We start from the raw sequence: 27482 nt of genomic DNA, 5'->3' as shown, positions 1-27482 counted from the left end.
ACAGCAGACTGGTTCCAAATAGGAAAAGGAGTACGTCAAGGCTATATATTGTCACCCTGCCTATTTAACTTCTATGCAGAATACATCATGAGAAATGCTGGGCTGGAAAGAAGCACAAGCTGGAATCAAGATTGCCGGGAGAAATATCAATAACCTCAGATATGCAGATGACACCACCCTTATGGCAGAAAGTGAAGAGGAACTCAAAAGCCTCTTGATGAAAGTGAAAGAGGAGAGTGAAAAAGTTGGCTTAAAGCTCAACATTCAGAAAACGAAGATCATGCATCCGGTCCCATCACTTCATGGGAAATAGATGGGGAAACAGTGGAAACAGTGTCAGGCTTTATGTTTTGGGCTCCAAAATCACTGCAGATGGTGACTGCAACCATGGAATTAAAAGACACTTACTCCTTGGAAGGAAAGTTATGAGCAACCTAGATAGCATATTCAAAAGCAGAGACATTACTTTGCCAACAAAGGTTCGTCTAGTCAAAGATATAGTTTTTCCAGTGGTCATGTATGGATGTGAGAATTGGACTGTGAAGAAAGCTGAGCGCTGAAGAATTGATGCTTTTGAACTGTGGTGTTGGAGAAGACTCTTGAGAGTCCCTTGGACTGCAAGTAGGTCCAACTGGTCCATTCTGAAGGAGATCGGTCCTGGGTGTTCATTGGAAGGACTGATGCTAAAGCTGAAACTTCAATACTTTGGCCACCTCATGTGAAGAGTTGGCTCATTGGAAAAGACCCTGATGCTGGGAGAGATTGGGGGCAGGAGGAGAAGGGGACGCCAGAGGATGAGATAGTTTGATGGCATCACCGACTCGAAGGACATGAGTTTGGGTGAACTCTGGGAGTTGGTGATGGACAGGGAGGTCTGGCGTGCTGCGATTCATGGGGTCACAAAGGGTTGGACACTACTGAGCAACTGAAATGAACTGAACTGAACTGACCAGATACTTGACTCTGTGATGAAGCATTAGAAACAGTTTCCTTGCCTGTCTTGTAAACATCAAATAATTTCAGAGGGGATAATGATTTTAGGAATTTAACTTCTCTTCCTCCTGAGAATCTATGTACAAGTGAATCTAGACACTTGTCTCACACCTGCAAAAAGTTCTTATTTGTTTTTATACAGCTTGTTTTATTCTATTTGTAGCCTGAGTTGATTTTTTCTTTTTACACAGGTGTGTGAAAGTCATATATTAGTTTCAGTTCAGTTCAGTTCAGTCGCTCAGTTGTGTCTGACTCTTTGTGACCCCATGAATTGCAGCACGCCAGGCCTCCCTGTCCATCACCAACTCCGGGAGTTCACTTAGACTCATGTCCATCGAGTCCGTGATGCCATCCAGCCATCTCATCCTCGGTCGTCCCCTTCTCCTCCTGCCCCCAATCCCACCCAGCGTCAGAGTCTTTTCCAATGAGCCAACTCTTCACATGAGGTGGCCAAAGTACTGGAGTTTCATCTTAAGCATCATTCCTTCCAAAGAAATCCCAGGGCTGATCTCCTTCAGAATGGACTGGTTGGATCTCCTTGCAGTCCAAGGAACTCTCAAGAGTCTTCTCCAACACCACAGTTCAAAAGCATCAATTCTTCGGCACTCAGCCTTCTTCACAGTCCAACTCTCACATCCATACATGACCACTGGAAAAACCATAGCCTTGACTAGATGGGCCATTGTTGGCAAAGTAATATCTCTGCTTTTGAATATGCTATCTAGGTTGCTCATACCTTTTCTTCCAAGAAGTAAGTGTCTTTTAACTTCATGGCTGCAGTCACCATATGCAGTGATTATGGAGCCCCCCAAAATAAAGTCTGACACTGTTTCCACTGTTTCCCCATCTATTTCCCATGAAGTGATGGGACCAGATGCCATGATCTTCGTTTTCTGAATGTTGACCTTTAAGCCGACTTTTTCACTCTCCTCTTTCACTTTCATCAAGAGGCTTTTGAGTTCCTCTTCACTTTCTGCCATAAGGGTGGTGTCATCTGCATATCTGAGGTTATTGATATTTCTCCTGACAATCTTGATTCCATCTTGTGCTTCTTCCAGCCCAGCATTTCTCATGATGTACTCTGCATAGAAGTTAAATAAGCAGGGTGACAATATACAGCCTTGACGTACTCCTTTTCCTATTTGGAACCAGTCTGTTGTTCCATGTCCAGTTCTAACTGTTGCTTCCTGACCTGCATACAGATTTCTCAAGAGGCAGGTCAGGTGGTCCGGTATTCACATCTCTTTCAGAATTTTCCAGTTTATTGTGATTCACACAGTCAAAGGCTTTGGCATAGTCAATAAAGCAGAAATAGACGTTTTTCTGGAACTCTCTTTTTCCATGATCCAGCAGAGGTTGGCAATTTGATCTCTGGTTCCTTTGCCTTTTCTAAAACCAGCTTGAACATCTGGAATTTCACGGTTCACGTATTACTGAAGCCTGGCTTGGAGAATTTTCAGGATTGGAGAATATTAGTTTCAAGGGACCTCCAATTAATTAAACTTCTTGCCAGCTGAGAGTTGAAGTAGAATTTTACCCAAAAATAAGCAATAGAAAGTAAATTTCCCCTAAACTTTTCTGTACAATTCAAGTATGTTTTAGCGATGTTGCTTAAAAAAACTTTAGAAAGAATGTAGTGAGTTATGAGAACAACTTTAGGGTAAAGCAAGTAAACTATGGGGTGATTTACAAAACTGGGGTTACATTGGAGAGCTTTTAAAGTTATTATCGTGAAAATGTATCCATAAAATTATTTTTATTTGACATTCAGCATCTCACAATCCATAGAATCCTATTATCTGTCCAAGGTAGATAATTTGCTTGAACGTATAATTGGCCTTAGTTTAAATGATTGTCTTTAAATCTAGTGACATAGAAGGAATCAATAGTTTTGCAGTAAGGTTGAATATCGAAAACATTTAAATCCATTTCTTAGTGAGTGTCACAATGAGAATAATTTAATACATCTTAGAAAGATGACTTTAATATATAAAATGTAATTTAAAAACTAATTCCTAGTGTTCTCTGAAGGTATTTGACTAAACATTCAGTTCGTGTGTAGTTATCTAACAAGTGGTCCTCAATCAGGTATCTGTAGCCTCTCATAAAGTCTAATAAAGTAGATTTAGGACAGAGGCAGGAAAAAATGGTGGTTTGGGGGAATAATATCATTATAATGCTTTTCTTTCCACTAATTCTTGGAGTCTTAAAATATTTACTTTTTTAAAAAATTTTCTTGCCTTTGGTCACATTACAGAAGTGAGCTTGGTATTCCAGATCGGCTAATGGAAAAAGGAGTTATTTTATCATCATTATTGAAACAGATCTTCAAAATCTTGGGCTCTCTAGCATGGGAATTATACATAATTAAAGATGTAAAGATAAGAATCCACTGTTCTCAAAACAAATAGCCTATCTTCGACTTGGGTTCAATCTCTTGCTAATGGTTCTAAGTCCTGCTCTTTAGACAATTCACTTTTGCCTTTAGCATTTCTGCCTCTAGTCTCCCCAGAAAATAATCTCTCTTCGTTCTTGAAAAGTAAAGTAGTGAGGGGGCTCCATCTACCTGAAAGAGTCTTGACCTATCCTGCTAGTTTGTGAAAGCAAATTCCGTCTGTTTCCTTTATTTGGAAACAGATGGCATACTCATGGGCGACTGAAGAAAATTTAGTCAATTTTTTTTACAAAGCTAAGAGCAGGGTTAAAGATCAAAGATGGGTTGTAAAGGACTCAGGAGCCAGCCTCTACCTGGAAGAAGCATCACTGCAACCCAAGTAGACCTGTGGTGCTTGGAGATGGGCCTCTCAATAAGAGACTTCTGCAGGAATATGCGGCTACTGCTGACCCATGGCAGCAGAACAGGTGCTCGGCCCACCTGTGCTTCCCTCTCTTGCCCCCACCCTCCTCTCTCCTGCTGATATCCCCCACTGATAGAACCCGACTGGGGGTGAGGGAAGGGCTGCCTGGGTAATGCAGATTACAGAGCTTAGCTCTGGGAGCCTGGATGGGTCCCTAAAGTGTGGAGGTGGGCAGTAAATGGAAAATAAGAGCACCATTCTGAGTTGTGCCACGCACAGCACAAGGAAACTATAAGGTATGGACTGTTTTATTGAACAAATGCGCATTCAAGTCTAGGGTTCTCTAGCAATTAACTTTGTGACTCTGGGCAAGTTAATGGCTTCCTTTCTGGCTTCCCTGGTGGCTCAGAGGTTAAAGCATCTGCCTGCAATGCAGGAGACCCAGGTTCAATCCTTGAGTCTGGAAGATCCCCTGGAGAAGGAAATGTATTTAAATCTGGGACAACCTACTATTCAAATTACGGCACTAGAGCAGACTCTTGAGAGTCCCTTGGACAGCAAAGAAATCAAACCAATCAATCCTAAAGCAAACCAACCCTGACTATTCATTGGAAGGACTGATATGAAGCTCTGATACTTTGGCCACCTGATATAAAGAGCCAACTCATTGGCAAAGACACTGATGCTGGGAAAGATTGAAGGCAGAAGGAGACAGGGGTGACAAAGGATGATATGGTTGGAAAGCCTCACCGACTCAGTGGACATGAGTTTGAACAAACTCCTGGAGATAGTGAAGGACACGGAAGCCTGGCATCCTGCAGTCTGTGGGATCACAAAGAGTCAGACGCGACTCCGGAACCGAACAAGAACAACTATGTATTATTATGGGTCTTAGATGAGCCAGACCCACTAAACCTTAACACCAATGGCTGCATTCCACCTAAGAATGCTGCTGCTATGCCGCTTCAGTCGCGTCCAACTCTGCGCGACCCCATGGACAGCAGCCCTCCAGGTTCCTCAGTCCACAGGATTCTCTAGGCAAGAATACTAGAATGGGTTGCCATTTCCTTCTCCAGGCAGGCAGTGCCTAAGAATGCTAGCCATCACTAGAAGCTGGGTAAGAGGAAGGGGAAGATTCTTCTCCAGAGCCTTCAGAGGAGCATGGCCCTGCCAACATCTTGATTTTAGATTTTTAGCCCCTGGAACTGAGAGACAGTAAATTTCTGTTACTTTAAGTCTCCCAGTGTGTGATACATTGCTATAGCAGCCCTAGAAAACGAATGCAAGTGCTTCTTCCCACCCAACATTTTTAACATCTCAGAAATCAAGACACGTCCAGAAAAAGGTAGCATGGCTGCCAGTGAGGCACATCCATAGTAGCTCCTGAACTTGGCAGAAATGGATGTTGGCAGTTTTCATGACGCACTTAAGGACCTGCTTTTAATTACTAGGAAACAAAGTGTTGGGGGAAAGGTAGGAGAAAGGATGGATTTGACAAGTTCAGAACAGTCCCAAAGCCAGAGGCCAAATTAAGCTTAACTCTGATAATTGTTTGCCTGCCTTCAGTTCAGTTCAGTTCAGTTGCTAAGTCGTGTCCGACTCTTTGCGATCCCATGAATCGCAGCATGCCAGGCCTCCCTGTCCATCACCAACTCCCGGAGTTCACTCAGACTCGTGTCCATCGAATCAGTGATACCATCCAGCCATCTCATCCTTGGTCGGCCCCTTCTCCTCCTGCCCCCAATCCCTCCCAGCATCAGAGTCTTTTCCAATGAGTCAACTCATCGCATGAGGTGGCCAAAGTACTGGAGTTTCAGCTTTAGCATCATTCCTTCCAAAGAAATGCCAGGGCTGATCTCCTTCAGAATGGACTGGCTGGATCTCCTTGTAGTCCAAGGAACTCTCAAGAGTCTTCTCCAACACCACAGTTCAAAAGCGTCAATTCTTTGGTGCTCAGCTTTCTTCACAGTCCAACTCTCACATTCATACATGACCACTGGAAAAACCATAGCCTTGACTAGACGAATCTTTGTTGGCAAAGTAATGTCTCTGCTTTTTAATATGCTATCTAGGTTGGTCATAACTTTTCTTCCCAGGAGTAAGTGTCTTTTAATTTCATGGCTGCAGTCACCATCTGTAGTGATTTTGCCTGCCTTAAGAGCTAGGAAACCAATGAAACACAATGTTTTTAATGCATTCTTACAAATGCTTGTGAACTCACCAAGAACTGCCTTGTATAGTAAAATACAGTCATGACCGTTAGTCTAAAAGTGATTTGAAGAGGTAGATTTTGAGCATGAGGAAAAGTTAAGGAAAACTTAAAAGAATTTATGTCAGTTGAATTTTCATTTTCAGTTCAGTTCAGTTGCTCAGTCGTGTCTAACTCTTTGTGACTCCATGGACTGCAGCACGCCAGGCCTCCCTGTCCATCACCAACTTCCAGAGTTTACCCAAACTCATGTCTACTGAGTCTGTGATGCCATTGAACCATCTCATCCTGTCATGCCCGTCTCCTCCCGCCTTCAGTCTTTCCCAGCATCAGGGTCTTTGCAAATGAGTCAGTTCTCATCAGGTGGCCAAAGTATTGGAGTTTCACCTTTAAGTATGCATTATCATGCTATATTATCAGAATCCATTTCAGAGCAAATCTAGAAGAATTATCTCAGTGCACATAAAATACAGTCTTAAAGTAATGAACTTAGTATATCATATTTTAATTGGTGCCAGTTTATTTTTTGGAGTACGCATGATGATTTATAGTTGTGGCTTAAATTCAGTGTTACAGTATTCATTATTTGAGTATCCTAGCTCCAATGATTCAGATATGTTTGGCTCTTTTTTTTTTTTTTTAGAAAAAAAAAACCTTTATTGTGGCAAAATATATATAACTATAAAGCTTACTGTCTTAACCATTTTAACGATACAATTCAATGGTATAAATTAGTTCATAATGTTCACTTTGGAAGACTGAAGCTCTGTCCCCATTAAACAGTAGCCCTTCCCTCATCCAACCCCTTTTCTGACCTGCCAATCATCATTTTACTCCCTGTCTCTATGAGTCTGACTACTCTCAAGTATTTCAGATAAGTGAAATCACACAGCACTTGTCCTTTTGTTGAATTTTTAAAAGTAGCATTTTAAAAGATCAAGACTCAAACGTCTCTCTACAGAGTAGCCACGTGAAAGATTTCTTTGCAAAATGGCCTTGGTTGAGCAATGGCTTTAAAGTTCAAGGTGATATCTCATATAACACAACCAAAGAATGTCTTTGGATGATTATTTGCCAACACTGTCATTTCACTGTGGAAAGTATCAGGTCCTGAATAAATATTTTCTAAATATACCTATTAGATTGTAATGCTCTCCCTAGCAGAGCTCAATAATGTCATTTGCAAATTCACTGGCAGGTTCTACCCTATTGTATCTTCTGTTCTGTGTATAAAGAAATGGTTATGAGGAAGATCCTATTAGGTAAGTGAAAATGGAGATACACATATTAGTCTATTTTATCACTTTAAAAGAAGCATAAAAATTTCACAAAATCATTGTGTGCACATTTTCTGCATTTCAAGCCCATAAGTTAGTCTCATAACATTGACTAGGTAATATAGATTGTTTATGACATAGTAAAGGGAAGATGGCATATATTTAAGAAAACATGTTTAATAATTTTTAAAACTTACCTCATTAAATAGAAACTATTCTCCTTCTCACACAGTGTAAAATTATAGACTTTTAAAGCTAGAGAAAAAAAAAAAACTTAGATCATCAAGTTGTGCTGTATTTTAGTGCCTAACCTATTAGCTTATATCTCAAACTGTTTATCTTTGCAGCTGGCATTTTGTGAGCTCCATAAGGAAACATTACTCTTTCTATATTACTTCTCTTCATCCTCACGGTGAGTGGAATCCACATCATTGATCTCTGAGACAGCAATCTCAATCTAAAATGTCTATAGCAGTCAGGCAGGGGACAGGGTGAGTGAGTCAGGCAGGGTGATATCTGAGAAACACTGGCGATGGACTAGGGAAGAACAAATCTGACTCCATGTTGGATTTGTTTCTTTTATTTCAAACTCTGGGCTCTGTTGACTGTGCTTAGTCATGCTGGCTCTTCACCTTCTGTAAAAGAATGTTGCCTATAGACTGAAATATATAGGTCAGCCCATTCCTAAGGCTCTACCTTTAAAAGTATAACACTGTTCTATTCATTCAGGTCAGGTCAGGTCAGTTCAGTTCAGTTGCTCAGTCATGTCCAATTCTTTGAGACCCCATGGACTGCAGCACACCAGGCTTCTCTGTCCATCACCAACACCAAGAGTCCATCCAAACCCATGTCCATTGAGTTGGTGATGCCATCCAACCATCTTCACCCTCTGTTTTCCCCTTCTCCTCCTGTCCTCAATCTTTCCCAGCATCAGGGTCTTTTCAAATGAGTCAGCTCTTCGCATCAGGTGGCCAAAGTATTGGAGTTTCAGCTTCAGCATCAGTCCTTCCAATGAACACCCAGGACTGGTCTCCTTTAGGATGGACTGGTTGTATCTCCTTGCAGTCCAAGGGACTCTCAAGAGTCTTCTCCAACACCGCAGTTCAAAAGCATCAATTCTTCGGCTCTCAGCTTTCTTTATAGTCCAATTTTCATATCCATACATGACTACTGGAAAAACCATAGCCTTGACTAGACAGACCTTTGTTGGCAAAGTAATGTCTTTGCTTTTTAATATGCTGTCTCAGTTGGTCATAACTTTCCTTCCAAGGAGTAAGCATCTTTTAATTTCATGGCTTCAGTCACCATCTGCAGTGATTTTGGAGCCTTCAAAAAAAAAGTCAGCTACTGTTTTCCCATCTATTTGCCATGAAGTGATGGGACCAGATGCCATGATCTTCGTTTTCTGAACGTTGAGCTTTAAGCCAACTTTTCACTCTCCTCTTTCACTTTCATCAAGAGGCTTTTTAGTTCCTCTTCACTTTCTGCCATAAGGGTGGTGTCATCTGCATATCTGAGGTTATTGATATTTCTCCCAGCAATCTTGATTTCAGCTTGTGCTTCTTCTAGCCCAGCATTTCTCATGATGTACTCTGCATATAAGTTAAACAAGCAGGGTGACAATATACAGCCTTGACGTACTCCTTTTCTTATTTGGAACCAGTCTGTTACTCCATGTCCAGTTCTAACTGTTGCTTCCTGACCTGCACATAGGTTTCTCAAGAGGCAGGTCAGGTGGTCTGGTATTTCCATCTCCTTCAGAAGTTTCCACAGTTTATTGATCCACACAGTCAAAGGTTTTGGCATAGTCAATAAAGCAGAAATAGATGTTTTTATGGAACTCTCTTGCTTTTTCGATGATCCAGTAGATGTTGGTAATTTGAGCCCTGGTTGCTCTGCCTTTTCTAAAACCAGCTTGAACATCTGGAAGTTCATGGTTCATGTGTTTCTGAAGCCTGGCTTGGAGAATTTTGAGCATTACTTTACTAGCATGTGAGATGAGTGCAATTGTGTGGTAGTTTGAGTCATATAGTGATAAAAAGTTGCAGATTATAGAGTAATATTTGTCTTGTTATAGGTTTATGTGACAAGAGCTATGTGGACAGCTTCTAGAACAAAGGAGTCTGGCAGCAAGAAGTTTGTAACAACCACATCCCCTCCTCTTTTATTATACAAGAAGCCTACATTGTAACTTGATAAGATGGTTCTCTAAGACAGTAGTCTGGCTCTTCATCTATTGAGTTTCTGAATAAAGTAGTTATTCCTTGTCCCAGCAGCTTGTCTCTTGACTTATTGGCCTGTCATATGGTGGTGAGGAGAAAGAATTTGGACTCAGTAACCGGTACTGCGTCTATTTTGAAAAGGGTGGAAACTGGACTTCAGTACCAGGTGATGGAGAAATACTAAGTCAGCCCCGGTGTTTCTAGAGTGTTCTTTTTCAAGAAGAGTCAGAATGAGAGTTTCCCTTGCTTTGCTGCTATGTACAGGTTGTATTTTCCAGACCATCTAACTGTAAGGACAAAATAGTGCTCATTATGTCATTTTTAATATGAAAATCTGCAACACATTGATGTAGGTGATTTCAATTTAATAAGTAGTTATTTTGTGTCTTCTCTGCAAAAGGTACTATAACTTTGAATTCTAGAGATAGTTACAGGTAAGACATGCTTTCTTTCTCAACTTGCTCAAAATCTTCTGGGTAGCAAATGCATCCCCTCATCCAGTCTTTCTTACTCCTTAGTCACTTTCTGTCTGGTGTTTACATCATAATGTAATCATAATGACAACAACTTACATTTTTGGTTCCATGCTGTCTTGAGCATTGTGCATTATTTTTTGCAGGCATCTTCACAACAGTCCTGCGAAATAGGGCTTCTACTTTTTAATAGTGGCTCCTACCATTCCCATTTCATAGGTGGGGAATCCTTGACATTACCGTCCTATTGACACACAGATTTCTCTCTAGGGCCATCTGATTCCTCTGCGGATGCTCTTCCTAATCTCCATGAACACTATCTACATAACTGGGGAAGACAGCATGCCAGTTTGGACTGTCATTGCCTTATTCCCCTGGACTCGGCATAGAACTTGGAATAGCATTGCACTTTGCACTGCAGCTGCGCACGGGAAGAAGCATGATCTACTTGTTCTCACCCAAAGAGAATTTAAGTTCCCACCCTTATAAATCCTCAAAAACACTTGCCTAGAGCTTAAAAAGGGCTTCCCTTATGGGTCAGTTTGTAAAGAATCTGCCTGCAATGCGGGAGACCTGGGCTCGATCCCTGGGTTGGGAAGATCCCCTGGAGAAGGGAAAGGCTACCCACTCCAATAGTCTGGCCTGGAGAATTCCGTGGACTGTATAGTCCACGCTGTCACAAAGACTCAGACATGACTGAGCAACATGCACTTTCACTTTCAGAGATTAAAATAATATCTGCCTTGTTGGTAGCACATGATAAGAAGTCTACCTTATATAAAGATATATGGCAGATTTTATTTTCTTTGCCTCCAAAATCACTGAGGACTGTGATTGCAGCCATGAAATTAAAAAATACTTGCTCCTTGGAAGGAAAGCTATGACCAATCTAGACAACATATTAAAAAGCAGAGACATCACTTTGCAAAAAATATCTGTATAGTCAAAGCTATGGTTTTTCCAGTAGTCATGTATGGATGTGAGAGTTGGACCATAAAGAAAGCTGAACCTTGAAGAACTGATGCTTTCCAACTGTGGTGCTTGATTCCTTGGACTGCAAGGAGATCAAACCAGTCCATCCCAAAGGAAATCAGTCCTGAATATTCATTGGAAGGACTGATGCTGAGGCTGAAGCTCCAGTACTTTGACCACCTGATACCAAGAGCTGACTCATTAGAAGAGACTCTGATGCTGGGAAAGATTGGAAGTGGGAGGAGAAGAGGATGAGATGGCTGGATGGCATCCCTGACTCAGTGGGTTTGAGCAAGCTCTGGGAGATGGTGATGGACAGGGAAGCCTGGCGAACTGCACCTCACGGGGTGGCAAAGAGTCAGACATGACTGAGCGACTGAGCAACAGCAAGAATGGAGATGCTATTTACTGAACCAGGACCTGTTGTGACAGGCATTCCATCCACCTACATGACAGCGATCCTTAACATCGCAAAAACAATGTGTGTTTAAAAATACTAATAAAAAGATCCAGAGATTTGTTAATCAGCCTCAGAGTCTCACTACGTTTGGTGAACTGAAAGAGAGACTGGTGGTGATATGAGGTGGAATTCCTGGGCAGCTGTCATTCAGGACTTTCCAAATTTCCATTAATATTAACCATATTTTTAATCTTTCTCCAATCCATGAGTTTTGTTGTTCTGTCATTAACTTGCTTCTGATTCTTTGTGACCCCAGTGCTAGGCTTCCCCGTCTTTCACTATCACCCAGAGGCTGCTCAAACTCATATCCATTCAGTCAGTGATGCCATCCGACCATCTCATCCTCTGTCATCCCCTTTTCCTCCTCCTGCCTTCAATTTCCCCCAGCAGCAGGGTGATTTCCAATGAGCCAGTTCTTCACATCAGGTGGCAAAATTATTGGAGGTTCAACATCAGTCTTTCCAATAAATATTCAGGGTTGATTTCCTTTAGGATTGACTGGTTGGATCTCTTTGCAGTCCAAGGGACTCTCAAGAGTCTCCTCCAACACCACAGTTCAAAACCATCAATTCTTTAGCGCTCAGCTTTCTTTATGGTCCAACTCTCACATCCATGCATGACTAATGGAAAGACCATAGTTTTGACTAGAGGACCTTTGTTGGCCAAGTAATGTCTCTCTTTTTCAATATGCTGTCTAGGTTTGTCATAGCTTTTCTTCCAAGGAGCAAGTGTCTTTTAGTTTCATGGCTGCAGCCACCATCAACAGTGATTTTGGAGCCCAAGAAAATAAATTCTCTTACTGCTTCCATTATTTCCCCATTTATTTGCCATTAAGTGATGGGATCAGATACCATGATCTTTGTTTTCCGAATGTCAAGTTTTAAGCCAGATTTCACTTTCATCAAGAGGCCCTTTAGTTTTTCTTCACTTTCTACCATAAGGGTGGTGTTATCTGCATATCTGAGGTCATTGATATTTCTTCCAGCAGTCTTGATTCCAGCTTGTGCTTCATCCAGATGGTCATTTCACATGATGTACTCTGTATATAAGTTAATCACACAGTGGTTTTAAAAATCTTTTTATGCAACAATATAATCATACAAATGATTCCAAAGGCCACATTCTCTTCAGTCTGAAGGCTTATGGTTGTCAGACTCTATACCCTGCAGGCCCTGTTTTAAGGTGTCTAGGTGAACTCCTATGGAATTAGCCAATCTTGCATATTTAGAATCTCCAGAAGAGATGAGGTTTAACTGAAATATCCACAAGTGAGACTAACATTCTTTTAGTGTTCGTTACTTGACTCTCTGTAATCCTGGCAAGAAAGCAGACTAGTGCTGTTCCGTTCAAGGAAAGAATGGACTGTGGCTTATGTATCCTTAGGCAAATGAATGCACTCACTCACAAGCTCATGCAAAGCAAAGAAAGACTAATGAAGATTTACATCAAGATCTACTTCTCGACTCTGAAATTTATTGTTCTTTGGACTTATGCAAAGGAAGCAGTGGGAACCTCATACCCCGAGCTATTATGCTCCATGAACAACAGAGTAGAAGGCACATGAGGGACCCATCCTTGATGGATTAAGTGGGGTGGTTGTCATGGATTTGATGGCACAATCTTGGTCATCCATCTCCTCAACTTTTGTAAGAGGGCATAATGAGAAAATGTGGCTATTGGAAAAGCTTTAAGTATTGTTGGATGTTCTTGTAAAATAAATAGCTGTATAATATGGAAGGGGATTAGATGTCAACCTGGGTTTTTACATAAGCTGATTTAAAACTTCTGGCTCCTCCAAGCAAATGTCACTCTACCATGAATTTGAAGACTCAATGTTCATTCGTTTGCTGGGTCCCTTGGCCATGCTTTTGCCCAATGCTGGAATCTTCTCTTAGTCATCATGAATCCTCGGGGACTAGTAAAGTGTCTGTCATAACGGAGGCATTGGACGCTTATTGGTGGCAAGAATAAGTGAGTGGGTGAACAGGTGAATGCATGAATAGTGTGACTCAGTTCAGTACTGGAAATTATTTCTCAACTTTGAAAAGGGTTTTTACCTCAGGAAATTCTTTTTTGCATATATATATATATATTTTTTCTGACCATGATTTCCTGTTATCTGCTTCTTTTTCTCTCTCATGCTCTTTCTCAAGAAAAGTTTCCCATCTTGTGGAATTAAAGACTAATATCAGTGTACTTTATAACATCACAACATTGTTCTGACTGATGAAATCCAGGTGACTTTCTGTATTTACTTTTTAAAAAACCTTTGACACAGGCTGCATTACTAAGCATTGCCAAGTATGTTTTCCAATTTGGAAATCAGTGAAAAGGAAATAACATTTAATTTAGACTATGTAATTTAAATTACATAGCTTAATAACCGTGAGCCTATGATATAGGTATTTTTTTCCTCCATTCTGCAGAGGACAAAACAGGCTCAGTAAGGCTATAAGATTTATCCATGCTTGTATACTGAGCATCAGGACTCAGATCTTTCTAACTTGAAAGGTCATATTTTGCACCAATGCCTCTTCCCAATCAAAGATGATATTGCAATTCAATTTTAAATTTTGAAAAATCATTTTTATAGCCAAATAGTGGGTAACATTGATATATTGTGATGACTTTACTTTGACCTTAAAGACATTTTGATTTCCTAAAAACATATTCTCTGGGTTGTGAAATTTCTTCCCTCTCCATCTTTTTAGGAAATTGCTTTCATTTCGTGGGAAGGATTGTCTGACAAGCATTACAGCCTTGCTGTGAAGAAGCCTGGTAGGACATATTCCCATATCCGCTGTGCATGCTAAGTCACTTCAGTCACATCTGACTGCTACCCTGTGGACTGTAGCCCACGGGGCTCCTCTGTCCATGGGCCTCTCCAGGCAAGAATACTGGAGTGGGTTGTCATCACCTCTTCCAGGAAACCTTCCCGACTCAGGGATATGAACCCACATCTCTTGTGTCTCCTGCTTTGGCAAGCAGCTTCTTTGCCACTAGTGCCACCAGGGAGGCCCATGTCCACTTGGGGTGAGTAATCAATCGGACTTCACTGCTGGCACGTAGATCCCACTGAGCTGCAGAAGTATGCCCCGATACTGTCCACCTGGGGTGAAGTGCAAACTTCACTGACTCTTTCTTGGGAAATACACTGTTTGAGGACTTTTTCTCTCAAGGTCAGTCAAAAAAACAGAAAAAACACGTGCCATCATTTCTCTTCAAACACATAGTATGTCTTTTTTCATTTGACAATAACTCTCTGTGTCAAGCTCTTCCTTTTCCATCCCTTGTTTCATTGAATTAAAAACAAATAGGGCACTTAACTGGAGAAGGCAATGGCACCTCACTCCAGTGCTCTTGCCTGGAAAATCCCATGGGTGGAGTAGCCTGGTGGGCTGCAGTCCATGGGATCGCTAAGAGTCGGATATGACTGAGCAACTTCACTTTCACTTTTCACTTTCATGCATTGGAGAAGGAAACGGAAACCCTCTCCAGTGTTATTGCCTGGAGAATCCCAGGGACGGCAGAGCCTGGTGGGCTGCCGTCTATGGGGTTGCACAGAGTCGGACACGACTTAAGCGACTTAGCAGCAGCAGCAGCAGCAGGGCCCTTAACTAGAAGATATAATTTTGTAATTTCAGATATCCTCACGGGAAACTGCTCCTGCTCAGAACCTGGCTCCAGTTTTGCCTGCTTGATAATCATTCAGAGCTAAGACCAGCTCTCTACAAATGGTAATAAAATAAAAATATTCAGCGAGAGAAGAAGGATACTGACTTGCATGTCTGAAAGGAGTGCGTGGCTCATATCAGATCCTTGGAGTGAGGTTTGACTGCGGTTTAGAAAAGATTGGTGCTTTACAGCGTCACTGGTTGAAACTTAGTGTGTTCCCGTCTTCACTGGGGAGAGACCTGGTGGGGAGGGACCGACCACCTCCCTAGTTAGTACTCAACCTGACGGAACCAAGCAAGAAGACTCTTTCTCTAGTCTGCTTATTTCTCCCTGACTATCCGCCTCTGTTTCTATCTTTCCCTCAATAGCAGCTACATTTTTGCTCATCCTACAAATTTACCTTCTTTCTCAAGACTTTCCCCCTAAGTTCTTATTGAAAACTGAATTAAATGTTTACACTTCTTAGGATACTTACTATTTAAAATATTTTATTTTGGTTATTTCCTCTTGTAATTGCCTCATTTCCCCTTGTTAAATTTTCAAACCCTTGGGGGGAAAAAAAAAGACTGTGCTTCATTCATTCATGTAGTTTTTTAATCTGACATAATATATTGTTAAGTATACGTCCTTTAACAGTGCTCAAATATTACTGAATTTAATTAGATCTTCATATTGAATCAAATTATTAACTTTCCTGGATGCACTGAGGAAATTTATTAAAGTATTTGATCATTGTTATCGTTGAATTATATGTTGAAATCAAGTGGTTTAAATCCTGGTTCAATGATACATCAAAAAATGATAGCCAAACAAGTCTGAACAGACTTAGCATACATTCAAATGTGATATTCTTTTATACATTGAAATGTAGATATTTTTTTAGATCCAGAAAAAAAAATGGCTTCCATTTCAACTTTAAGGGGTAATATTAGCAAAGAAAACATAACGTTTGCTTCACGATTGCTCCAAATATGCACCTTCATCTCACTTTGAAATCAGTTATTGTCAATATTAGTTTCTAACCCACTTAGTAAACATCCAGTCAATTCAACACTAAGTGTCTTTACAGAGGGTTCTGGAGTTTTGTGAAGGGTACATCCTGGGGATCTTGCCTAATCTGTCAATTTTTGTAATTTCCTAGGAGCTGTAATTTCCTAGGAGCTGTTATAACATGAACAGTGGATCATTGGCTAAGTGAATTTCTCACACATCATCTTTTGGACAGTATTAAAATAGTATATTATTATGAACCATACTGTTTTGCGATAACTCACAAGTAAATTAAATAACAAATTTTAAATTCAAGGATGCCAAAGGTCTGTACAGGGTATTGTGAAATGGGACCACAGTTCCACAAACGTTGAGTAAATTATGGACACTAATACTTTAGGTTTAAATGGGGTATAAGTAAGTTGCTCTGAGGAAAAACTGTTGACTCTATCTGGAGGTAAATAAAGTGAAAGGCTTGCTGGAAACAAAAGATTTGAGTAATAAAAGATGTTTAGTCCCTGAGTCATGAGTGACTGACTCTTTTGCAACCCCAGGGACGTTAGCCCACCAGGCTCCTCTATCCGTGGGATTTTTCAGGCAAGAATACTGGAGTGGGTTGTCACTTCCTTCTCCAGGGGATCTTCCTGACCCAGGGGTCGAACCTGCATCTCCTGCGTTGGCAGGTGGATTCCTTACTGTTGTGCTGCCTGGGAAGCCCAGTAAGATGAGCAGAGTATTAAAAGGTGGGTTAGGAATTAACCTAAGATGGAAGGGACGGCTGAGAATGAAAACCAGGTTTGCATGCCTTTCAGCCTCTTCTAGTTTTGATTCATTCTGAGTCACTTATATTGTAACTCTCTTCAGTTCAGTTCAGTAGATCAGTTGTGTCCGCCTCTTTGCGACCCCATGAATCGCAGCACGCCACGCCTCCCTGTCCATCACCAACTCCCTGAGGTCACTCAGACTCACGTCCATCGAGTCAGTGATGCCATCCAGCCATCTCATCGTCTGTCGTCCCCTTCTCCTCCTGCCCCCAACCCCCCTAACTCTCTTACCTTCTTCTAAATCCACAGTATTTCCAGAAGCCCTAAGTCCCTGCTTAATCAATCATCCTTTGTAGCTGTGAGGCAAGGTCTTCTCAAGCCATTTCACATCCAAATTCATATTCTACCTAGAAGATTGCTGTCATTTCCCTCTGATGCTCCCCTTGTCTTTCCTAAGTAAAGCTTAGCCCTCCTGTTTATGTTATGTAATGTAAGACACCTCTGAGTGCGCTAATCTATGTGCTTGTATGTGCTCCGTTGTGTCCAGCCCTTTGCAGCCCCATGAACTGTAGCCTGCCAGGTTCCTCTCTCCAAGGAATTTTCCAGGCAAATATTGGAATGGATTGCCGTTCCTTACTCCAGGGGATCTTCCTGACCCAGGTATCTAACCCATGTCTCTTACATCTCCTGTATTGGCAAATGGATTCTTTACCATTGTACCACCTGGTATTAATGGTTAATCTCAAATCATGGTGGTTTATTTGGAAAGGCTTTTTTTTAAAAAATAAGTTAAAATCAATAATAAAATGATAATACAAATTTAAACTGTAATTGATATTATTTTTAAAGCCATATTGTTGAAACATTGACAGATAAAAAGCTGTTTGTATTTAATGTATATAATTCAGTGAGTTTGGGAATAAGTACACACCTATGAAACTGATATTACCATCAAGGCTATAAATATATCCATCACCTTCCTAAGTTTCTTCCCACTCTTATTATTATTATCAATATTGCTACTATTTTGTGATAAGAGCATGTAATTTGAGGCCTATTTTCTTAGCAAACTTTAAATATGCAATGCAGCATTGTTGTATTATTTTTACATGTTTACACTGAATTATTTTGATCTTTATTTTTTCAGCTTTAAGAAGGTTAAATTCCACAAAGCCTTAAATATATGGTCAATTTTACATTTTAATTAAGAAAAAAAGCAGAAGTTTTGGCTAAAACCCAAAAGATTTTATTTTACTATTTATTTCTACAAGATTCTATAAGAAGAGAAATAAAGAACAATCAAAACCTTTATTAAAGCTTAATACAATTTTATTCAAAGAGGAAAAGTGTATTGACCGTTGTTGTCACTTCATGGTTTAAAAAAATTAAAAATACAATTTTAATAAAATATCACAATACTACATTCATTTCAAAATGCAAGATACATTTTAAAAGATTTTTTAACAGTGATTGTAGTGGCTAAAAAGTGTTTTTACAGCCATCTTGCCAGTTTTGCTTTGTATAATACAGAGGACACGGTTTACTTAGAAGAACATTAGGAGAAAGAGAGAGTTTAAAAGAGTAGGACCTGTGGGTTTGTCATAGATAGCTTTTATTATGTTGAGGTATGTTCCTTCTATTCCTGCTTTCTGGAGAGTTTTTATCATAAATGGATGTTGAATTTTGTCAAAGGCCTTCTCTGCATCTATTGAGATAATCATATGGTTTTTATTTTTCAATTTGTTAATGTGGTGAATTACATTGATTGATTTGCAGATATTGAAGAATCCTTGCATCCCTGGGATAAAGCCCACTTGGTCATGGTGTATGATCTTTGTAATGTGTTGTTGGATTCTGATTGATAGAATTTTGTTGAGGATTTTTGCATCTATGTTCATCAGAGATATTGGCCTGTAGTTTTCTTTTTTTGTGACATCTTTGTCAGGTTTTGGTATTAGGGTGATGGTGGCCTCATAGAATGAGTTTGGAAGTTTACCTTCCTCTGCAATTTTCTGGAAGAGTTTGAGGAGGATAGGTGTTAGCTCTTCTCAAAATTTTTGGTAGAATTCAGCTGTGAAGCCATCTGGACCTGGGCTTTTGTTTGCTGGAAGATTTCTGATTACAGTATCAATTTCCGTGCTTGTGATGGGTCTGTTAAGATTTTCTATTTCTTCCTGGTTCAGTTTTGGAAAATTGTACTTTTCTAAGAATTTGTCCATTTCTTCCGCGTTGTCCATTTTATTGGCATACAACTGCTGATAGTAGTCTCTTATGATCCTTTGTATTTCTGTGTTGTCTGTTGTGATCTCTCCATTTTCATTTCTAATTTTATTGATTTGATTTTTCTCTCTTTGCTTCTTGATGAGTCTGGCTAATGGTCTGTCAATTTTATTTATCCTTTCAAAGAACCAGCTTTTGGCTTTGTTGATTTTTGCTATGGTCTCTTTTGTTTCTTTTGCATTTATTTCTGCCCTAATTTTTAAGATTTCTTTCCTTCTACTAACTCTGGGGTTCTCCAGCTCTTCCTTTTCTAGTTGCTTTAGTTGTAGAGTTAGGTTGTTTATTTGACTTTTTTCTTGTTTCTTGAGGTATGCCTGTATTGCTATGAACTTTCCTCTTAGCACTGCTTTTATAGTGTCCCACAGGTTTTGGGTTGTTGTGTTTTCATTTTCATTAGTTTCTATGCATATTTTGATTTCTTTTTTGATTTCTTCTGTGATTTGTTGGTTATTCAGAAGTGTGTTGTTCAACCTCCATATGTTGGAATTTTTAATAGTTTTTCTCCTGTAATTGAGATCTAATCTTAATGCATTATGGTCAGAAAAGATGCTTGGAATGATTTCGATTTTCTTGAATTTATCAAGTTTGGATTTATGGCCCGGGATGTGATCTATCCTGGAGAAGGTTCCATGAGCACTTGAAAAAAAGGTGAAATTCGTTGTTTTGGGGTGAAATGTCCTATAGATATCAATTAGGTCTAACTGATCTAATGTATCATTTAAAGTTTGCGTTTCTTTGTTAATTTTCTGTTTAGTTGATCTGTCCATAGGTGTGAGTGGGGTATTAAAGTCTCCCACTATTATTGTGTTATTGTTGATTTCCCCTTTCATACTTGTTAGCATTTGTCTTACATATTGTGGTGCTCCTATATTGGGTGCATATATATTTATAATTGTTATATCTTCTTCTTGGATTGTTCCTTTGATCATTATGTAGTGGCCTTCTTTGTCTCTTTTCACAGCCTTTGTTTTAAAGTCTATTTTATCGGATATGAGTATTGCCACTCCTGCTTTCTTTTGGTCTCTATTCGCGTGGTATATCTTTTTCCAGCCCTTCACTTTCAGTCTGTATGTGTCCCTTGTTTTGAGGTGGGTCTCTTGTAAGCAGCATATAGAGGGGTCTTGTTTTTGTATCCATTCGGCCAGTCTTTGTCTTTTGGTTGGGGCGTTCAACCCATTTACGTTTAAGGTAATTATTGATAAGTATGATCCCGTTGCCATTTACTTTATTGTTTTGGGTTCGGGTTTATACACCCTTTTCGTGTTTCCTGTCTAGAGGATATCCTTTAGAATTTGTTGGAGAGCTGGTTTGGTGGTGCTGAATTCTCTCAGCTTTTGCTTGTCTGTAAATCTTTTGATTTCTCCTTCGTATTTGAATGAGATCCTTGCTGGGTACAGTAATCTGGGCTAACAAACACATGAAAAGATGTTCAACATCACTCATTATTAGAGAAATGCAAATCAAAACCACAATGAGGTACCACTTCACACCAGTCAGAATGGCTGCGATCCAAAAATCTGCAAGCAATAAATGCTGGAGAGGGTGTGGAGAAAAGGGAACCCTCCTACACTGTTGGTGGGAATGCAAACTAGTACAGCCACTATGGAGAACAGTGTGGAGATTCCTTAAAAAATTGCAAATAGAACTACCTTATGACCCAGCAATCCCACTTCTGGGCATACACACCGAGGAAACCAGAATTGAAAGAGACACATGTACCCCAATGTTCATCGCAGCACTGTTTATAATAGCCAGGACATGGAAACAACCTAGATGTCCATCAGCAGATGAATGGATAAGAAAGCTGTGGTACATATACACAATGGAGTATTACTCAGCTGTTAAAAAGAATTCATTTGAATCAGTTCTGATGAGATGGATGAAACTGGAGCCGATTATACAGAGTGAAGTAAGCCAGAAAGAAAAACACCAATACAGTATACTAACACATATATATGGAATTTAGGAAGATGGCAATGACGACCCTGTATGCAAGACAGGGAAAGAGACACAGATGTGTATAACGGACTTTTGGACTCAGAGGGAGAGGGAGAAGGTGGGATGATTTGGGAGAATGACATTCTAACATGTATACTATCATGTGAATTGAATCGCCAGTCTATGTCTGACGCAGGATGCAGCATGCTTGGGGCTGGTGCATGGGGATGACCCAGAAAGATGTTATGGGGAGGGAGGTGGGAGGGGGGTTCATGTTTGGTAATGCATTTAAGAATTAAAGATTTTAAAATTTAAAAAATAAAAAAAAAAAAACAGAAAATCCAAAAAAAAAAAAAAAATAAAAGAGTAGGACCTGTTTTAAAGATATAACAGTCCCTGCTTCAAACCGAGCATGTGCCAGCCAACCTGCGTACATACCTCGTACGTCGGTTAAGCTCAGTTTACTCTCTCCAGTAGGCTTGCACATGTGTGCCGGCCGCCTGCTAAGAGCTGAGACAATGCTGAGGGCTCCCACGTGATGATTTCCCCCACAAAACAACAAAGACAAGGAGATCCATTCAGGGTGTAACAGGAAGGAAGTCACTCCTTCTCCCTGGGTTTGTTTTCCACTGATTCTCTGTGGTTGGGAGAGCGGTGACGCTTCCCCGTCATCTGCACTCTGCCTGCCTTCGGTGCATTCCTGGCCCCAGCTGGAGGTATGTGCGTCGTTTCACTAAAAATCCAGCAGACTCTGAAGTGTGACCCGTCACTGGATAAGTGTAGCTTAGCCCTCTGTCATGGAGCTAGGATCAACACAGCAGAAAGCTGTACTCAGAATGCTAGTCCATTTAAAGAGAATTATGGTTATTTGTGACTGGTCTATTTAAGTTCAAATTTAAAATATTTTCTCTTTAAATTCTGGTTCTGTAATTAGCAAAATTCAGCTGGATTTTTTAATAAGTAGATTTACCTGCTCCTAATGACTATTAAGGGCTTCCCTGGTGGCCCAAGCTTCCCTGGGGGCTTAGATGGTAAAGAATCTGCCAGTAGTGTAGGAGACCCAGGTTCAATGCCTGGATGGGGAAGATCCCCTGGAGTAGGAAATGGCAACCCATTCCAGTATTCTTGGGCTTTCCTTGTGGCTCAGCTGGTAACGAATCCTCCTGCAATGCAGGAGAACTGAAGAAGGGAAAGGCTACCCACTCCAGTATTCTGGCCTGGAGAATTCCATGGAGTTGCTCAGTCATGTGGGACTCTGCGATTCCATGGACTGTAGCCCACCAGGCTCCTCCGTCCATGGAATTTTCCAGGCAAGAGTTCTGGAGTGGGTGGCCATTTCCTTCTCCAGGGGATCTTCCTGACCCAGGGATTGAACTTGAGTCTCCCACATTTCAGGCAGACACTTTACTCTCTGAGCCACCAGGGAAACCCAATGGACTCTAATTCCATGGACTAGACAGTTGTGTCCTCAAATAGTTGGGCATGACTGAGTGACTTTCACCAATATGCTTGCCTGGAGAATTCTATGGACAGAGGAACCAGGCAGGCTACAGGCCATGGGGTTACAAAGAGTCTGACATGACTAAGCAACTAAGACTTCTTTTTCTTATCTTTCCCTGATGGTTCAGTGATAAAGAACCCATGTGCCAATTCAGAAGACGGGGGTTCAATTCCTGGGTAGGGAAGAGACTCCAGAGAAGGAAATGGTAATCCATTCCAGTACTCTGGCCTGGGAAATCCCATGGAAGATTCTGCATAACAGGAGCCTGGTGGGCTATGTATAGTTCATGGGGTAGCAAAGAGTCGGACACAACTTAGAGACTAAACAACATTTATTGTGAAAAATATTCTAATTTTTCTACTTTCCTATTTTTCTTGGTCACTTAATATGGGGGAGATAGATATTTTACATGTTTGAAACATTTTATTGCAATTTTAAATCAGGAAAATCATTTAGAAACAAAAAAACTATGAAACATTTTCCTAATTAGTTTCTATTTTTTAACCTGTGTTAATAAGACATATGTCACCGTTTAAACCAAAGTGAATGTTAGCAAAAATTGCTTTGCCTAAATTATTTTTCTTGTTTACTTACAAAAGAAGTACAGTCTCATATAGAAACCATATTGACATTTCCAAGCTTCTTCACCCATGCTATTTACACTTTTTGGTTTACTGAGCTTTATTAAAAATAATCTTTTGATCTTTTCTTTAGCATCTTAAAGTTATTGGTCTGAAAAATATGTAACCTTCACATTCTATAATTAGCTGTTACAAGATTTTGATACCCAATGGAGCAGAGAGTATTGGAAAAGAGATTTATTAAGGTTTAATGAATGATTTATAAATGCATTCTCTATTGGAAAAATAAAGTTTTGCAGCCCCCAAGCTTGAGAACACAATCTTTTTTCTCTGAGCTAAGGTATAATGATATTTATATGGAAGTAGAGAAAAAATACAATGAAAATATTGGAGGTTTTGGACATATTTTCTGGCTACGAATCTTGAAGTCATTTACAAATATTAGTTATAATGTCAAAGAACCATTGGCAGTGCTTTATTTCTAATCATCCCAAGTTGTATCGTCCAAAGAAGTCAAATGGCATCAAGCTGCTTGCTTTTTGAACTAATAGAGGGAGAAATTACATTCATATGAAAAACCAACAATAATTAAAAATCATAATTTATTTCTAAATTTACTCTTTTTTTAGGAAAAGCAAAATCTTTCTTACAGAGACACAGTCAGATATGTTGTAATTGAACTTCAGAAACGAATGTGTCCCCAAATGTACAAACATAGTTTACTATCTATGTGCCTAGTAAGGCTATCAGGTTTACTAAAAAAAAAAAAAAAAAAAAAAAAAAGATACCCAGTTAAAATCTGAGTTTCAGAAAAATAACAAAGTTTTTAATATAAGATGGTAGTTAATTTTATGTTTCAACTTAATTGGATCATGGGATGGCCAGGTATCTGGTTGAGCAGAATTTCTAGGTGGTTCTAGAAGAGATTAGCATTTGGGTTGGCATCACAGCCTTCCCTGATGACTCAGCAGTGAAGAATCTGCCTGCAATGGGGGAGATATGGCTTTCATCCCTGGATCAGGAAGATCCCATGGAGGAGGAAATCACCTGGAGAAGGAAATGGCTACCCACTCCAGTATTCTTGCCTGAAAAATCCCATGGACAGAGCAACCTGGTGGCCTATGGTCCAAAGAGTCGCAAAGAGTCAGACGCAACTGAGCATATCCACAGGTATGAAGCAACGCAGCCTGACCTCCACCGTGTGGGAGGACATCATTCACTCTGCTGAGGGCCTGGATAGAATAAAAAGTGGAGGAAGGAAGGATTCATGTTCTCTGTTTGACTGTTTGTGCTGAGCCGTCAATCATGCCCTTGGTGTTTCTGCTTCTGGGCCTTCGGATCTGGACCAGAATCTACACTGACTCCCTGGTTCTCACGCCTTCATATTTACATCACCCGCTTTGCCGGGTGTCCACCTTGAAGATGGCACGTCATGTTACTTCTCACACCAGATAATCACATGAACAAATGCCGTATAATAAACCTCATATATATTCACAAGTCTATCTTCTGTTGGCTCTATTTCTCTGGAGAATCCTGGATAATATATAGTTTTCCATTATCTCCAATACTGCTTATGCTAAAAATTATTCTTTGTTTAGCTGAAATCTGAAATATGCACCTTGTATTTAATCCCCTAACCTTAGGAAGACATTTCAATGTGTCTCCATCTCACTGGTCCTCACCAATCTTTTAGATTTTCAGGAGATGCAGAATGAAGAAAGAAAAGATAAGGTGGAAAGATATCATTCAAGAAAGGTAAGTATCTCCATGACGACACTTGCTGGTCTCAGAGAACCTTTCCTTGACCCTTTCTGGCCTCTTCAGAGCAAAAATCTTGATCATTCCATACAGAAACTGAGAAATACTTCCCTCCTTTAGAGAACTCACTGAGATAATACACAGCAGCCTGAAACAAAACAAACAAAACAAAAAATCCTGCTTTTCAGGTGTTGCCTCTGTCCCTGTGTGGTGGGCTCTTCAGAGAATTAAAGTCACCTTAAGCTTCACTTTAACATTGATGACTGGATTAACCAGGACAATTCTGTTCATGTGGTAATAAAAGGCCTAGTCTTTGACAGATGTTAGGGGAACTTACATTATTTGAACTTAAATGATTTGATCCTAATTTTAGTTTCCAGCTGCTGGTTATAGAATCTTTACAAGAGTTAGGCATCTCAACTCATTATAGTGCTGTAGGCCCACTATAGGGCCATGTATTATAAATGTTGCATTAATCAGAGGCAGAAGACAGCGAAAGTGGATGACAGCTCTGGGAAGGCGAGAGGTAGTATGGGTCATTGTTAAATTTAACAACTTAACTTATTGGGAACTATTTTTAAAGCACTTTTTAACCTCTATCTACTTTTTAAATTAAAATTTAACATGCAAGATTGTTCTCTCTCTCTTTTTCCCTCTACGGATGTAGTATGAGTCTTTCCCCCCTCACTCAAAACTATTTGATGTCTGTATTTAGCTGGTTGTATTAATGGATGAGGACTCAGAAGTAAACAGATATCAATTTCTATTTTTTTGTCTTATGATTTGAAAACTGTAAAAAGATAAGAGTACTCCACAGTTGTTTTTTTTTAATGTTATTGAAATACATCTTACCTTCCTCCTATTAACCCAGTTCTTTTTCTAGCATTCTAAGAACTACCCATATCAATCACTGCAGTCATAGAAATCCTTTCGGCTTTGTAGGACTTACATAGTTTTTGAATGTGTATTAAGTAATCACCATAGACCGACCGTAATCAGATCTAAACTTGAGGATATCTGTCATTCTTATTTCCTAAATTAAACACCCAGCTCTTCTAAAAAGAAATGACACAAATGAACTTATTTACAAAACAGAAGCAGACCTACAGACTTAGAGAGCCAACTTATGGTTCCCGAGAGAGGAAGGATGGGAAGAAAGGGTAGTTAGGGTGTCTGGGATGGACATATGCACACAGCTATGTTTGAAGCAGAAAACCAACAACGACCTGCTGTGTAGTACAGGGAACTCTGCTCAATGTTATGTGGCAGTCTGGTTGGGAAGCGAGCTTGGGGGCGAATGGATACATGTATATGTATGCTTGTGTCCCTTTGCTGTTCATCTAAAACTATCATAACATTGTTAATCGGCTATAATTCAACGTCAAATTTAAAAAAGACCTTAATTATTGTTGAGAATGAACAGGTATAATAATTTATACTGTTAACATTTGTATTCCTAAGATTTTGGTCACGGAACTATTTGTTCAAATGGAATACTAACATTGAAGCCTAAACAAACAATGTCTGTAAAAGCAGAGCTCCTTTGTTTGGAGTCCTGGTAACTCCACCTATTTTCCCTCTGTGGGGTTTGCTGGACAGTTTCAGGAACACTCTGGAGCCCCCTGGGACACATTTGGAAGTGCAGTACTCTGCTGCGCTTAGTCGCTCAGTCCTGTCTCACTTTTTGCAACCCCGTGGACTGCAGCCCACCAGGCTCCTCCGTGCACCGGCTTCTCCAGGCAAGCATACTGCAGTGGGTTGCCATTTCCTCCTCCAGGGGATCTTCCTGACACAGGGATTAAATTCCTGTCTCGTTGTCTCCTGCATTGTAGGCAGATTTTTTTTTTTTTTTTTTTTTACCACTGAGCCACTGGGAAACCCAAATTAGAGAATACAGAATTCCTATTTCAAGGGGAAATATAGAATTAGGTTGTGAGCGTCTGATCATAACATTTTCATTAACAAATCAATATCTACCCTTGTTTTATATGTGTTTTATAGATAAGACATCTTATTTAATATATATTGTTGATTCATGAACATTGAACTCATGCATGGCCAATAGCCATGAATGAACAGGCTGAATAAAGTCTACCCAATATACCTATTTTCTTTGTAAGGCACATCACAGTCCTATTTACCTAGACAATACCCAGCACTTTAGCATCGTGTTTAGGATCCATTTATGAATAGAGAAATAACCAACAAAACACAAAAATGCAGAGAAAAATGTAGCACTTAATAAACTGTAGAAAAGATACTTGTTTACTATTATGAGTTGAAATAAGAAAAAAGAACACCACCTTCCTTGACTTCACTAGGAAGACAATCAAAAATTTTCTCTGCTCTATGCATTCACATGCCTGTGAATGACTTTGAACATGCCACAAATACTGATTTTGGAGTTATAATTAAATTTTAGCAAATAGGTGAATTGCATATATTTAATCCATGAATAATAGATTAGGTGAATATAAAATAACACATTGTTTCTTATATCACTAAATATATAAAATGGTGGACTTTTTAAATTTATCAGTGCTGTTAATTACTAGGCTCTATAAGTTGTCAAACAAGCTTTGCTACTA

The sequence above is a fragment of the Ovis canadensis genome, chromosome 7, assembly GCF_042477335.2.
Source record: "Ovis canadensis isolate MfBH-ARS-UI-01 breed Bighorn chromosome 7, ARS-UI_OviCan_v2, whole genome shotgun sequence".
Classification (NCBI taxonomy): domain Eukaryota; kingdom Metazoa; phylum Chordata; class Mammalia; order Artiodactyla; family Bovidae; genus Ovis; species Ovis canadensis.
Note: the sequence above shows the minus strand (reverse complement) of the source record.